Source organism: Jaculus jaculus, chromosome 8 (assembly GCF_020740685.1).
Source record: "Jaculus jaculus isolate mJacJac1 chromosome 8, mJacJac1.mat.Y.cur, whole genome shotgun sequence".
Classification (NCBI taxonomy): Eukaryota; Metazoa; Chordata; class Mammalia; order Rodentia; family Dipodidae; genus Jaculus; species Jaculus jaculus.
The window spans coordinates 29287798-29301088 of record NC_059109.1 but is presented as its reverse complement, the minus strand read 5'-3'; the positions used below and the strand labels follow the sequence as shown (position 1 = coordinate 29301088).

General features: G+C 41.3%; 1 pseudogene; it reads right to left on the bottom strand.

The window, feature by feature from the left end:
- Positions 1–12874, bottom strand: part of LOC101598251 — a 60854-nt pseudogene extending 47980 nt beyond the window's left edge.
- Between the last annotated feature and the right edge of the window lie 417 nt (positions 12875–13291).

The following is a 13291-nucleotide window of genomic DNA, read 5'->3' as shown; positions in this document are numbered from 1 at the left end:
TGTCCCAGAGGCACACATTTCTGCAGCTCCAACATGACTGTAACTGATTTTCCAGGATAAATATCTGCTCTTATGCTCATTAAAACTGCTTTTAAAAGCAGGAAATTGGGTAAAAACAAACTAGTATGTGAACAGCTTGACATTGCCCAGCAGCCAAGAGTAGACGACAGGCTCTCTGTTTAGTACTCCCATGGGTATCAGCCTTGGCTTGGTTTGGCTCATTTTATTTCTATATCTATATATATGTGTATATATATTTTTGGTTTTTCCAGGTAGGGTCTCACTCTAGCCCAGGCTGACCTGGAATTCACTATGTAGTCCCAGGGTGGCCTCGAACTCACAGCAATCCTCCTACCTCTGCCTCCCAAGTGCTGGGATTAAAGGCGTGCGCCACCATGCTTGGCCTACACTCATTATTTATTGGATTCTTTGGATCATGGTAGGTAACCATTGAGCACTAAGACTAAAATTTCTCAAAATTTTGAATCATATGATCCTGGTTATTCCTTGCTAGATATTATCATTTATCCTCTGTTCTTCTAAGGATAAATTTTACCAAATTCAAAATTGTAGGTTAAATACTAATATTATTTTTCCTTTTGTAGAGCTTGGTTATTCATGGTGGTAATTGGAGGTACCAAGGGGTTTTACAACTCCAGATTTGGAAAGCTGACAAAAACACAGCACAAATACTAAGGGCTTGGCTAGGCTCTTTCCTGTGTTAGTTAAGTTTGATGAATACTTATTGAATAGCTACTATGTGCTGGGTATGTTCAAAAATAAAAAAAGTCATACACAAGATAGGTATAAACTAAGAGTTATTGTAAATACAACTATAAGAGATTTATTTTTATTTCTGCCTATTTTATTAATGCATATCTAAGAAGCTCTACATTAGATTTGTCTTGGGATTTTCAATGTTGTGGAGAGAAAGGGAGGAAGAGAGGGAGAGAGCAACTTCCCCATGCTTCTTTTTTTAAAATTTTTTTTGTTCATTTTTTAAAATTAATTTGAGAGTGACAGACACAGGGAGAAAGACAGATAGAGGGAGAGAGAGAGGATGGGCACGCCAAGGCTTCCAGCCACTGCAAACAAACTCCAGATGCGTGCGCCCCCTTGTGCATCTGGCTAACGTGGGACCTGGGGAACCGAGCCTCGAACCGGGGTCCTTAGGCTTCACAGGCAAGCGCTTAACCGCTAAGCCATCTCTTCAGCCCTGCCCCATGCTTCTTGATTCTTGCTGTCTTATACATGTATTTCAACAGCTTCCCAGAAAAGCATTCTTTTTGTCCTCAGTCTTTCCAAGCTTCCAGGATTTTTCATGACTAGTCTGATGACCTCATTTAGCACTCAATTTTCTAGACAAGGGCAATTCAGTAAAAATATAATGTGAGCCATATATCAAATTTTAAATGTTCTGGAAGTAATTTCATGAAAAATACAAGAAAATGGTAAAATAAATTTTAATAACATGTTTTATATAAACCAATATATCATGGTCATTTCAACATATAATAAATGTAATAAATCTTTTTAATGAGACATTTTCCTTTTAAAAAAGGTCAAGTGTAGCTGAATATGGTGGTTCATGCCTTTAATCCAGTACTTGGGAGGCTGAGGTAGGATGATTGAGTTTGAGACCAACTTGGCATACACAGTGAGTTCCAGGTCAGCCTGGGCTAGACTGATACCCTGCCTCAAAAATGAATAAGCAAAATAATAATAAAAAAAGCTAGGTTTGTATTTTAAATTTACATTATAGTTCAAGTCCAACTAGCAATGCTTTAAATGCTCAGCTGGTGCAAGAGGCCAGCAGCTACTGTGCAGGACAGCACAGGTTTAGTCTGCTAAGGTGCCTTATCAATGTGTGCGTTTGAGAAGTCTGAGAGTCTGTCAGATAGCATTTTAGTAGGTTGAACAGGAGAAAGTCACTTTTTTCCCCCATGCATTGTCAAGGAACCCCAAAAGCAACTGTAGGGGAGTAATAGAAGGTTCAGTTGTTTCAGCTCTATGTTCTTGCAAATACAGGGGAGATTTCATGTTTCTTTCTCTAGTCTGTGAGTTTGCCCCAGGGGCTTGACTGTAATGGCAGAAGGATGGCATGTGAGCCGTTGTATATGCATGCATACAAATACACATCTGTGTGTATGTGTGCTCATGTGTGTGATTCTCTCTTGCCCACCGGAGGAGGATGTCCCGTATCTTTCTCTGCTTTATTTATTTATTTTTTTATTTATTTGAGAGCGACAGACACAGAGAGAGAGACAGATAGAGGGAGAGAGAGAGAGAATGGGCGCGCCAGGGCCTCCAGCCTCTGCAAACGAACTCCAGACGCGTGCGCCCCCTTGTGCATCTGGCTAACGTGGGACCTGGGGAACCGAGCCTCGAACCGGGGTCCTTAGGCTTCACAGGCAAGTGCTTAACCGCTAAGCCATCTCTTCAGCCCTCTCTGCTTTATTATGTTACTTTATTTTTATTTTATTTTGAGACCAGGTTTCTCACTGAATGTGGAGCACTTTTTTTTGTGGCTAGATTTTGTGACCAGTGAGTGGCATCAATTCTTCTGTCTTGGTGCTAGGGTGCAAAGCATGTGTGGCCATGTCTAGTTTTTTTAATGTAGGTGCTGGGGATTGGACTCAGGTCCTTCATCTTGAAGAAGCACTCTTAACTTACTGAGCCATTTTGTTGGCCTCTCATACAAATCTTTATCAAGAAGTAATTTAGATACAGTAAAAATTATTAAACCTGCACATTTCAATTGTTTTAGTGTACTCATAGAGTTGTGCAAAATCACCATCATCTCTTCTCTCTCTCTGTGCATGTGTGTGTGTGTGTGTGTGTGTGTGTGTGTGTGATACTGTGCATCAAATACAGGGTCTTGCACATAGTAGACAAGAACTCCACTGAGGAGCTACACCTCCACCCCCTTCACCTAGCTTTAGAAGATTTTGATAACTGCACATAGATTTTCCATGCCCATTAGCACTTGCTACTTACTCTCTTGCTGTTCCCACTCTGAGGAAATGGTGAATCTGTTTTGTTATTCTATAGATTTGCCTGAGTAGACATATCCTATAAATGGAATGATACAACATGTGGCCAATTGTGACTGGCATCTTTTACTTAGCATTATGTCTTAAAGATTCAGTCATGTAGAAGAATAAATTCCTATATTAGTTATTCTTCTCATTACTGTGACAAAATACCTGATAAAAGCAGCTTAGCATAGGAAGAGTATGGTCCAGCCTGATGGGGAAGACATGGTGTCAGGAACGCAGGCAGCTGATCCCATTGCAGTCATAGTGTAGGAGAAAGAGGACAAGTAGTAGGGCAGGCTATGAAACTTCTAGTGACTTCCTCCCTTGGGTGAGTCTCCACCCCCTAAAGACACTACAGCCTTCTAAAACAGTGCTACCATCTGGGGACCAAGTGTTCAAACACATGAGCTCATGGGGCATATTTCACATTCAATCCATAATTAATCCTTTCTCTTCATTCCCAGGAAATCTCCTAGTGTCCACGTATTACATTTTGTTACCCATTCATGAAAGGTTGGTCCTTTGAGTCACTTTTGGCTATTATTTATAATGCTGCTCTGAATGCTCAGTTAGAAGTTTCTAGGGGCATGTGTATTTTATTTTCTGGTGAGTATCAGCTTAGTGGTGGGAAAGTGTTCTCTAGGGCGGCTGCATGGTTTGCATTCCCATCAGCAGCGTGTGAGGACTCGACTGTGTCCGCATCCTTGCCGTAATTCACTGTGGTCCATTGTTTTGATTGCACCTGTTTCAGTTGGTGTGAAGTGGTAGCCCACTGTAGTGTCTGTTTTGGTTTTCTTTTTATTTATTTATTTATTTGTTTGTTTATTTATTTAAGAGTCAGGGTGGGGAGGGAGAGAATGGGTGTGCCAAGGTCTCCAGCTACTGCAAACAAACATCAGATGCATGTATGACCTTGTGCATCTGGCTTATGTGGATCCTGGAGAATAGAACCTGGGTCCTTTGGCTTTACAGGCAAACGCCTTAACCAATAAGTCATCTCTCCAGCCCTCTATTTTGGTTTTCTTAACATGAATGATGTTGAACATTCCTGTCCTATACGAATTGACTGTTTATGTTTCTATTTTTTTTTGTTTTTAGAAATGGATATTCAGATTATCCATCCTTAAAAAAAATCTGGGTGGCTGTCTTTATTGTTGAATTGTGTATGCATTCTCAAAGCCCTCATCAGACATTCAGACATACGTGTTGCATATATTTACTCCCATTCTCTGTATTATGTTTACATTTTGTAGTCGATATCCTTTAGAACACTAAAGTTGTTAACTGTTTTTCAAGGTAGGCTCTTACTCTAGTCCGGGCTGACCTGGAACACACTCTGTAGCCCCAGGCTGGCTTCAAACTCATGGCAATCCTCCTATCAGCTTCTTGAATGCTGGGATTAAAGGCTTGTGCCACCATGCCTGGCTTTAAAGTTTTTGATTTTAATGACATACAGTTGTCTACTTTCCCCCATGTTGTGCTGATTTTTGCTATTTCAACATGTGCTATTCTCTGATGCTTGTGGGCCCAACTATAGCTTAGGCAGCAATTGTGTTCATCAGAGAAGAAGAAGCAACAAAATGAGCAGTAACAGTAAGCCAGAAGGACAGAGCTCCAGGGGCTCTACACTCACCCTGAAGAGATGATTCATCTTGGCTTTTGGTGGTAAAAGGCCAGAGACTATTGCAGAAATTAAGGGTTTTGAAACTGGAGGTCAGGTCATTTTATGTTAACCATTCATAAATGCAATTTAAAACACTTAATGTAATGAATTCGAGTATAAAGGAGTATGTGGTGTGTGTGTGTGTTTAAATAGCACACTTAGAAACTGAGAATCTCAGGGTCACTTTTCCTGAAGGTCAGGTGTTGGTCTGGCTGAGCACAGAAGTATGGGAAGCAGAGGTTGCTGGCTGGAGGATGGTAGAGAGAGTCATAGGATGAAGGTCTGTGGTCTGTTTTCAGTGTGATTACATCTGTACTTCTAGGACGCATACCTAGAGTCTTTTGAAGGCTTTGCTGTTTTCTTTCTCTGTGTCAAGAAAAATAGCAACAGAATAGAGAACAACAGTCTCAACTTCAGCTTTGGCACTTAACCAAGCCCACTTCTTGCCTTTTCTTTGGTATTGTAAAGTCTAGGTAAATGTATAAGTTATCATGAACACTGGGGAAAATTGTAAGGAAAATATTTTAAAATGATCTTTGTATCAGGTATCCAAGGGTAAGAATTTAAACTGAAATTAAGGCCTACATGAAAGAGGCAATAAAGATAAAATCAATATAGTTGATTTCACACAAGGCTGAGTTAACAGAGGAGTCAGCTTTATGAGGAGTCCAATGCTCAGTGTACACAGATACCCAGGGGTACATTCTCCCATTCTTGTGCATTTTTACACTGAACAAACCTTATCAGTAGGAAACAAGGGAAATAGATCCCCCAGCTCTCCTCCTACTTCAGTCCTAAGACCCTTAGCAAAGCACATTCCATGTATTAGTTTCAGGTACTATTCAGATAAGAGACGATCCTCATGGACTCATTTTTGCATATTGTTCAGTGGGTTCTGATGAGCACACGAGCAGCTCTTCTCTGAGCTAGAGTACCTTTATTCCAGGCTGTGCAGGTTTCATAATTTCCACAAGGCAATTTGCACTGCACATGGTATTGGTAATTAAATTGCAAATGCAGATAAAGTGTTTCTGTTTAACTAATACTGATGGGGTAGATACTGATGAGGCTAAAAACTTACCGGTGTTGAAAATAAGAGACTGCTAGGTGAGTGTGGAGACCACTACACTATAGGAACATCCTAGGACTTGGGTGACATGGTCTAACTGGGGACAGGGGAACAGATGGAGAAAAGGAGGGTTAATCAAAATTTTAGATGTTTGGCCTATACAGTGCTGAAAAGAGCTACATAAACTGCTAAGGGAAAATGGCCAACAACATTATGAGCAAGCAAGGGCACTGCTATATGAAAGCAACCAACCTGACAAGATGTACACCCCTGAGTAATAGAGGAACACAGCCTAGGTGGGTAACCAATGGCTCCTTGATTGGTTATGAGATCCACTCAGTGGAAAGGAACCCATAGCTGGAACTGGGAAACAAGTCAGAATTCTATGGAGACCAAGATTATGGACTTTAATGAGAAGCTCCCATTAATCTTTGTCCAAAAGTGAGGCTACACACATTGAAAGCTCTCTAAATTAGCAATGCTTATCCCCTTGAACATATGCTGATCTCGTTCTCCATTGATATTCTGTTTTCATTTTTCAGAAAGCAGTGAGAACTGAGGACAATCAAAAAATCTACTAAGAAGACAAGGATGGTCAACTCCCTGGCAGGAGATAAACCACCCACACATAGCAATGAGGGCCTTGGTGAGACAACGGAGGAGCTGATGAGACAGAGCAAGTGTGCTGCTCCTACAGCGAGCCTGACAACCTGGGCCAGGGTGATGGAGACAGACACTAGAAATCCAGAAGATGCTGAGAGCTCAACACTAAAGTAGACTTAAAACACACCCAACACAGCTCAGGGAGTTTTCAGAAGAGGGGGCTAAAAGAATGTAAGAGCCACAGGGTGGGAGGGAATGTCCGGGGATTGCCTCACCCAGTGGCTACTGCTGCTCTCACAACCCATAACCTACAACTCCATGGGAATAGCAGCACTCCCACTAAGTAGGGCCCTCAGTGGAGCGGAGACAGAGAGGAGGGAAACAGTGGTACCAACATATGATGTGCCCATACAAAGTTTCTACTTAATAAAAAATTTAGATGTTATGAATAAGTCATATGGAGACCTCTTCTTTGCTAGCTAATAATACATATACTAAAAAAGAAAGAGTTTGAGCGAAAGTATCCTGTCAAGGTGTTTAATGTTGTGTCAAGAAGCTATAGATGGTTATTAGAAAATTTTCAGTGCCAGGAGTGGGATACCCTCTAGCAAGTTCTTGGCCAGGAAAGCCCCTAATGCCCCCCAAACATTACAGGCTATTGCCAAGGCTCTTGGTTATCCTGCAAACTAGATTATAAGACCATATTACTAATCATTCCACATGTCTAGACTGCAGTTCACTGAAAAATCAAGCTAGAGCTAAGCTGGAAGTCTCCTTCCTGCTGCCTAGCTGTCAGAATGCTGGAAAGAGCTATGGCGTCTGTTGGGGGATAAAAGTCATCAATAGTCTTAACCAGCAGTGGACCCTGCAAGCTTTACCTCTGGCTAGCCAAGCCAAATGTACTAATTGGTGCAATGGTGGCATGTCTGTTATGGGGTAAACAAACTGTTCTGTGATTGGACTTGAAGACATGATGAAAAATCCATGCCTGGTACTGAAAACTAATCAAAAGCCTCTGGCTTGGGAGATCATAAGCTCTAGGGGGAAAACTACTACTGTTGTCTGGCTAAATATATTATTCTCTCCAAGCTGACCTCTAAATAGTTATGGTTGGCTCCCACATTCTTTCTGTCACCTCTTCCACAGTGGTCCCTGAGCCTTGGAGGGCGTGGTAGAGATGTCTCAGTGATGAACACTCTATTATCTACTTTTTCTTAGCACTTTGGTGAGTTTTGAGCCACCCCAGTGGTCATTGCTGTCTATAAACAGAAATTTTCTTTTTCTTTTCTTTTTTTAAAATTTTTTATTTATTTATTTGAGAGCGACAGACACAGAGAGGAAGACAGATAGAGGGAGAGAGAGAGAATGGGCATGCCAGGGCTTCCAGCCTCTGCAAACGAACTCCAGACGCGTGCGCCCCCTTGTGCATCTGGCTAATGTGGGACCTGGGAACCGAGCCTTGAACCGGGGTCCTTAGGCTTCACAGGCAAGCGCTTAACCACTAAGCCATCTCTCCAGCCCTAGAAACTTTTCTAATCATGGCCTTAGAGCCCTGAAGTTGCATGGCTTTGGGGGGAGGCTTCCATTCCTGGTGGATACAGTCATAATGGCGACATCCACTGAGTCCTTCTCACAGGCATAGCCAGGCATAAGGAAGAAATAGCACAACCTTTTGGAAATCAGTAGGAATAATATCATCATCAAGGACCTAGGTAGGTTTCAGTGTCCCTAGCTACAAAGATAAAATCCTGGAATGTGACAGGATGTGTTAAGGGGTCTTTTCAAACTTCAGAGTTCTTCATTTTTAAGAATTTACACAAGGTCTTAAAGAATGAGGAACAGTGGTTTGTGTTTTACATTTTTGAGAATTTTTCCAAAGATAAAGAAAATACTACTAATCTGCCTCTTACATTGGCACAGGATGGAGGAAAGTCTTGGTAAAGACCAGAAACCAAAAGACTTACAAAGGCTAATGGATATGGAGAATATTATTTACATTTACTATTATTTACATTTTATTTTATTTATTTATTAGGGGAGGAGAGGCATATAGAGAGACTGGGCATGCCAGGCCTCTAGCCACTGCAAATGAACTCCAGATGCATGTGCCACTTTGTGAGTCTGGTTTATGTGGGTACTGGGGAATTGAACCTGGGTCCTTAGGCTTCACAAGCAAGTACTTTAATTGCTAAGCTATCTCTCTACCCCTGCAGATTATTTAAAAAATATTTTATTTATTTATCTATTAGCAAGGGAGACACAGAGAAAGAGAAAGATAGAGAAAGAGAGATTGGGTATGTCAGGGCCTCCAGCCATTTCAAACAAACTCCAGATGCACGTGCTACCTTGGCTTAGATGGGTACTGGGAAATTGAACCTGGGTCCTTAGGTTTTGGAGGCAAGAGCCTTAACCACTAAGATACCTCTCCAGCCCAATTACTTTTATTTTCAGTGATTTCAAGTGAGTTTTGTAAGGTTCACAAAATTTCCTTTCTTTCCACATCACACATTCAGTGTGAGAATATCTGAATGACCTTAAGGTGTAACTAGGGTTAAATGTGGACAAAAAGTGAGAACACAAAAATAAAACTCCAGCTTTATTAGAAGAGGGAGAAAGCTTCCCAACCCCACTAAGAAAGGACATAGGATGCGGTCTTTTGAAGATCTGGTGAAGGCTCCCAAACCCAACATGTGGCTCCTGACTTCAGGCTCCTGACCTTCTTAAAAGGGCAGGAACACATTTCCATGGTTTAAGGCACCCAGTCCACAGCATATTATCATGGAAACTAGAGCTAATTTCCATGGCATTTACTACCACAGTTTAAAAAAAATTTTTACATTATTTTATGAGAGAGAGAGAGAGAGAGAGAGAGAGAGAGAGAGAGAGAGAGAGAGGGAGAAGAGAATAGAAGAGAGACAGAGAGAATGGGCACACCAGGGCTTCCAGCAACTTCAAATAAACTCCAAGTGAATGCGCCACTTTGTGCATCTGGCTTTATGTGGGTACCAGGGAATCAAACCTGGGTCCTTTGGTTTTTCAGGCAAGCATCTTAACTGCTAAGCCATCTCTCTAGCCCAGTTACCACAAAGTAAATGCAAAGTGAAATAGAGATCGTTCGCCACTTAAAATATAGTCTAGGGAGAGAAGATAATTAGGTGCAGCTTAAAAACAAATTGAGCTATGATTTAGTAAATTTAAAATAAAAATGAAAATACAACTTCTTAAACCTCATTGTTAACTTTTCTTTCATAAGAAGAATAATTGATTGTGAAAAAATATGTTAACTCGTATGATTTTGAGAGTGATTTAGCAGTAGTAATGATCATCTTGCTGTTCATATAATATGGGCCTCTTTACAACATGAACTTTGACATCTGGTTGGAAAGAAGGAGACTTGGTGGAAGGCAGCCTGGACTCACAGCTGGCTAACCTTATTTCCAGTCTGCATTGACAAATAACTGGTCTGTCAGTTTGAACAAGTCACTTTATCCCTTAAGCCTCCATGTCCTCCTCAGCGATGAAAGAAGGGAGCAGTAATGTAATGGTGTCTGTGACCCCTGAGCTCCCCAAGGCAGCTTTATGCATCACTGGGAGCTGCTACCCGCACAGCGCTTACGAGCCTGTTGATAGACAAAAATACTCACTGCACTTTTGATTTCATGTTTAGCACGGAAAATAAGTCAGTATCAAGGAAAAACAAAGTAGATCCATAGGCTAAATAAACCTTTTCTTTTCACGAACATTTTATGCTAACTGGCCATTTTAAAACTTACTCTACCGGCAACTGAACACGAGGTGGAAGCAAAGAGCAAGGTAAACCCTTGCTCACTACTTCCTGGAGTACACCGGGCGCTCTTGCTCTTTCTGTACAATAACGGGTAGTGAAGTTACAGGGAACATTTCTCTCTTTAAAGATGCTAATTAGAAAAGAAAACAGCAAATAACACTTCCTTCCTACATAAGCCACTGAAATGAGATCAAGCTGGGCATTGTTTAGGCCACAGTTTTACTTCCCTTTCTAAAATGTGGTTGGTAATGTAAATTAAATATGAAATCATTTTTGGAAACTTATAGCCTCTGACTAGTCAATAAGCATATTGCAATAACCCATAAGTGGCACTATTTATAGTTTTATTTGTTACAAAAAAATTACATGGAAAACACAATTCAATAAAGAATTCTAAAGCTTATACAATTTTGAGCTCAGCAGTGGTGTGTACATTTTACATCCTGCTTCTTTGACAACAACACACATTCACTCTTTCATTTCACAATTAATTGAGTCTTCTATTTAGGTTCTAAAATGTGAAATGATAGGATTATTTTTGTATCTAATCTTTCAGTAAGTGAAAACCCTGTTTATCACCACAGTTTTTACACAAAGCGAGTTGCTTACAGCTATCCTTGAAATGCTTTGAGTGTGAAGGAAGCAGAAGAGCAACCTCAGGCTGTTTGTACGAGCAGGAAATTGAAGCTACGTAGTCTGTGCTTCGGTGACTTCTCACTGGTGTTTTAGATAAGATTGGTGGGTCAGAGTGCAAGACGACCCTGCAATTACCTGGTGGGCAATGCGCGGTATGCCAACAACTACCTGCCAGTGTGTCTGCAGCCCACAGGGGAGAGTGGTATTAACACACCACCTTGCTTTTTGGTTGATTCCAGTAAAAGCTGTCTTTACCAACCTGTTGTGGGAGGGCCAGCCATTTATCCTACATGGGGCACACATTCCTGGTGTCCAAAACACAAAGCCACCCTCAGAGGGTCTCAAGACTTGAGTTGTTAATTTCTAAAATTATGTAACCCTTGACCCAGTAAGGCCAAGTGAGAATGCATATCCCTGGAGCCAAAATTTATATTCCAGCTTTGTTTCTTCTTTGGCTTATCACAGAAAAATAAAAAATAGTAAATAAATGATATGTGTGAAGAGGTTTGAGGTCACGTTTGTGTTCTTTGTTAATGTTGCCATTATTACTGGGGGAACTTAGAAGTGAGTTTTTTTTTATTATTATTCTTCTATTGTTACCCACTAGTACCCAGAAACCTTTGCAGAAGATTTCAGGGCATAAGCTGAGATAATCCATGTGTATTTTCTGGGTTTTGATAACAACATCAGATACTCAGGGTATAAAATTTTATATTTTGGGGAACTTAGTCTTCTGGAGCCTCAGGTGTGCTGTCAGTGGGATGAAGATAGTCACCACTGGAGAAGGCCATTGTGAGACTCAACAAATAGTGTTCACTAGTGTGCACTGTATGTGACGGGGAGACATGTGGAGAAATACTGTCAACTACATGAGAAATGGTGTTCCCAAACAAAATGGCAGCCCCATTATTATCTCCTATTTTCTAGTTTTAAATAAAATGAGAATAACACAAAGTAATAAAGGGCTGGAGAGATGGCTTAGCAGTTAAAGCACTTGTCTATGAAGCCTAAGGACCCTGGTTCGGTTTCCTAGTACCCACATAAGGCAGATGCACAAGGTGGTGCATGTGTCTGGAGTTCGTTTGCAATGGCTAGAGGCCCTGGCATGCCTAGTCTTTCTTTCTACTTGCAAATAAAATATTTCAAAAAAAAAAAAAAAAAAGGGGAGGAAGATGCTGAAGAAAGTGGATAAGATCTTGGGCAAAGACTTGGGAAATTCTCACACAAAAACCCAACACATTAGACTCCCATGACACAGCAGTTTAGTTCCTTGAATTTGCTGTTCAGCCATTTCCCCAGATCCCAGGGCCTCTCACTGTTCTTTATCCACTGGTCACCCCAGCAGCATGGCCTTGTTGCTGGACATGGAATCCTTCAAAGTTCCTTCAACTTTTACCTTTGGAGATATTTAGTTAATCCTATGAAAGCCACAAATTAATCTAGTCAATGAGATGCTTAGCTTTCCATCGCCCCAGAGAGAGATGAGAGAGAAAGAACCCTCACTACATGCCACGACAAACCACACGAAGGGAACAATGGCCTTTTCTTCTTGGGGCACAATGGCCTAGCAGGAAAGTCCCTTAGCATTTGTGTTTCCTGGACAATGGCTCATTTCATAGCACTTTGTATGTACAAGTTAAATAAGTGCCACTTGGGACTTTTACAGTAGATATAATGGCTCAGCACATCTAGCTTCTAGTCTCTGAGAGCAGCAGTACCTCCACAATGCACCTCATGGCAGGTTACACTAAAGGCAGACGGTGGAGGGGCGGGCATAATAAGCGGCTTAAAATGATTGCTAGTAGTGGAACCAGACCGAGAACATGGGTCACATTGTGATAGTTAGCCCAGAAGTTAAGTTGTGGCTTTGGCTCAGCACAGGGGCCATAGATGGTAACTCCTTCATCCTCAGCCATGGCTAGAGATCAGGGTTTAGTGGTACTTCTCCTGAGTACTATGACTATGTGGAAGGTGCTTACTGCTGCAGTGTCAGTACCTTCAACTTGACCATCATAACCATGACTTACATTGAGGTAAGGGCTGCCGCATGTGCTTTGTAACTCAGCTACTCTAGTCATGCTTACTTTGGTACCGAGCAGAAATAAGTTTTCAGATAATATTGAAGTTCATTCAGAGAGCTTTAAAAATGAATACTAGCTCGTTCACTTTCTCAGCAGCTTGGTGAGAAAGACTGAGCAAGCTATAGATTTTTCTGTGGAAGAGATGAAGGCTGATAAAAGGCTGTTGTCTTTGGAGTGGTAGAAACTTGAGTTTCAAGCCTGTTCTTCTCTTTCTAGTTAAGTGATGTTGGGAGAGTTGCTCAAGGTGTCTGAGCTCGAGTGTTCCATCAGAAAAGTGGGGGTATCACCACCCAATTAAAAGTTGCTGTCAGTGCTGTGTACCTGATAGGTTTCCAGTCCAGCCTCGCTGATGTAACACTGATGAAGTACAAATGAGGTCAGAGCTTGGCTCTCTGACACTGGGTCTTTGTGCTT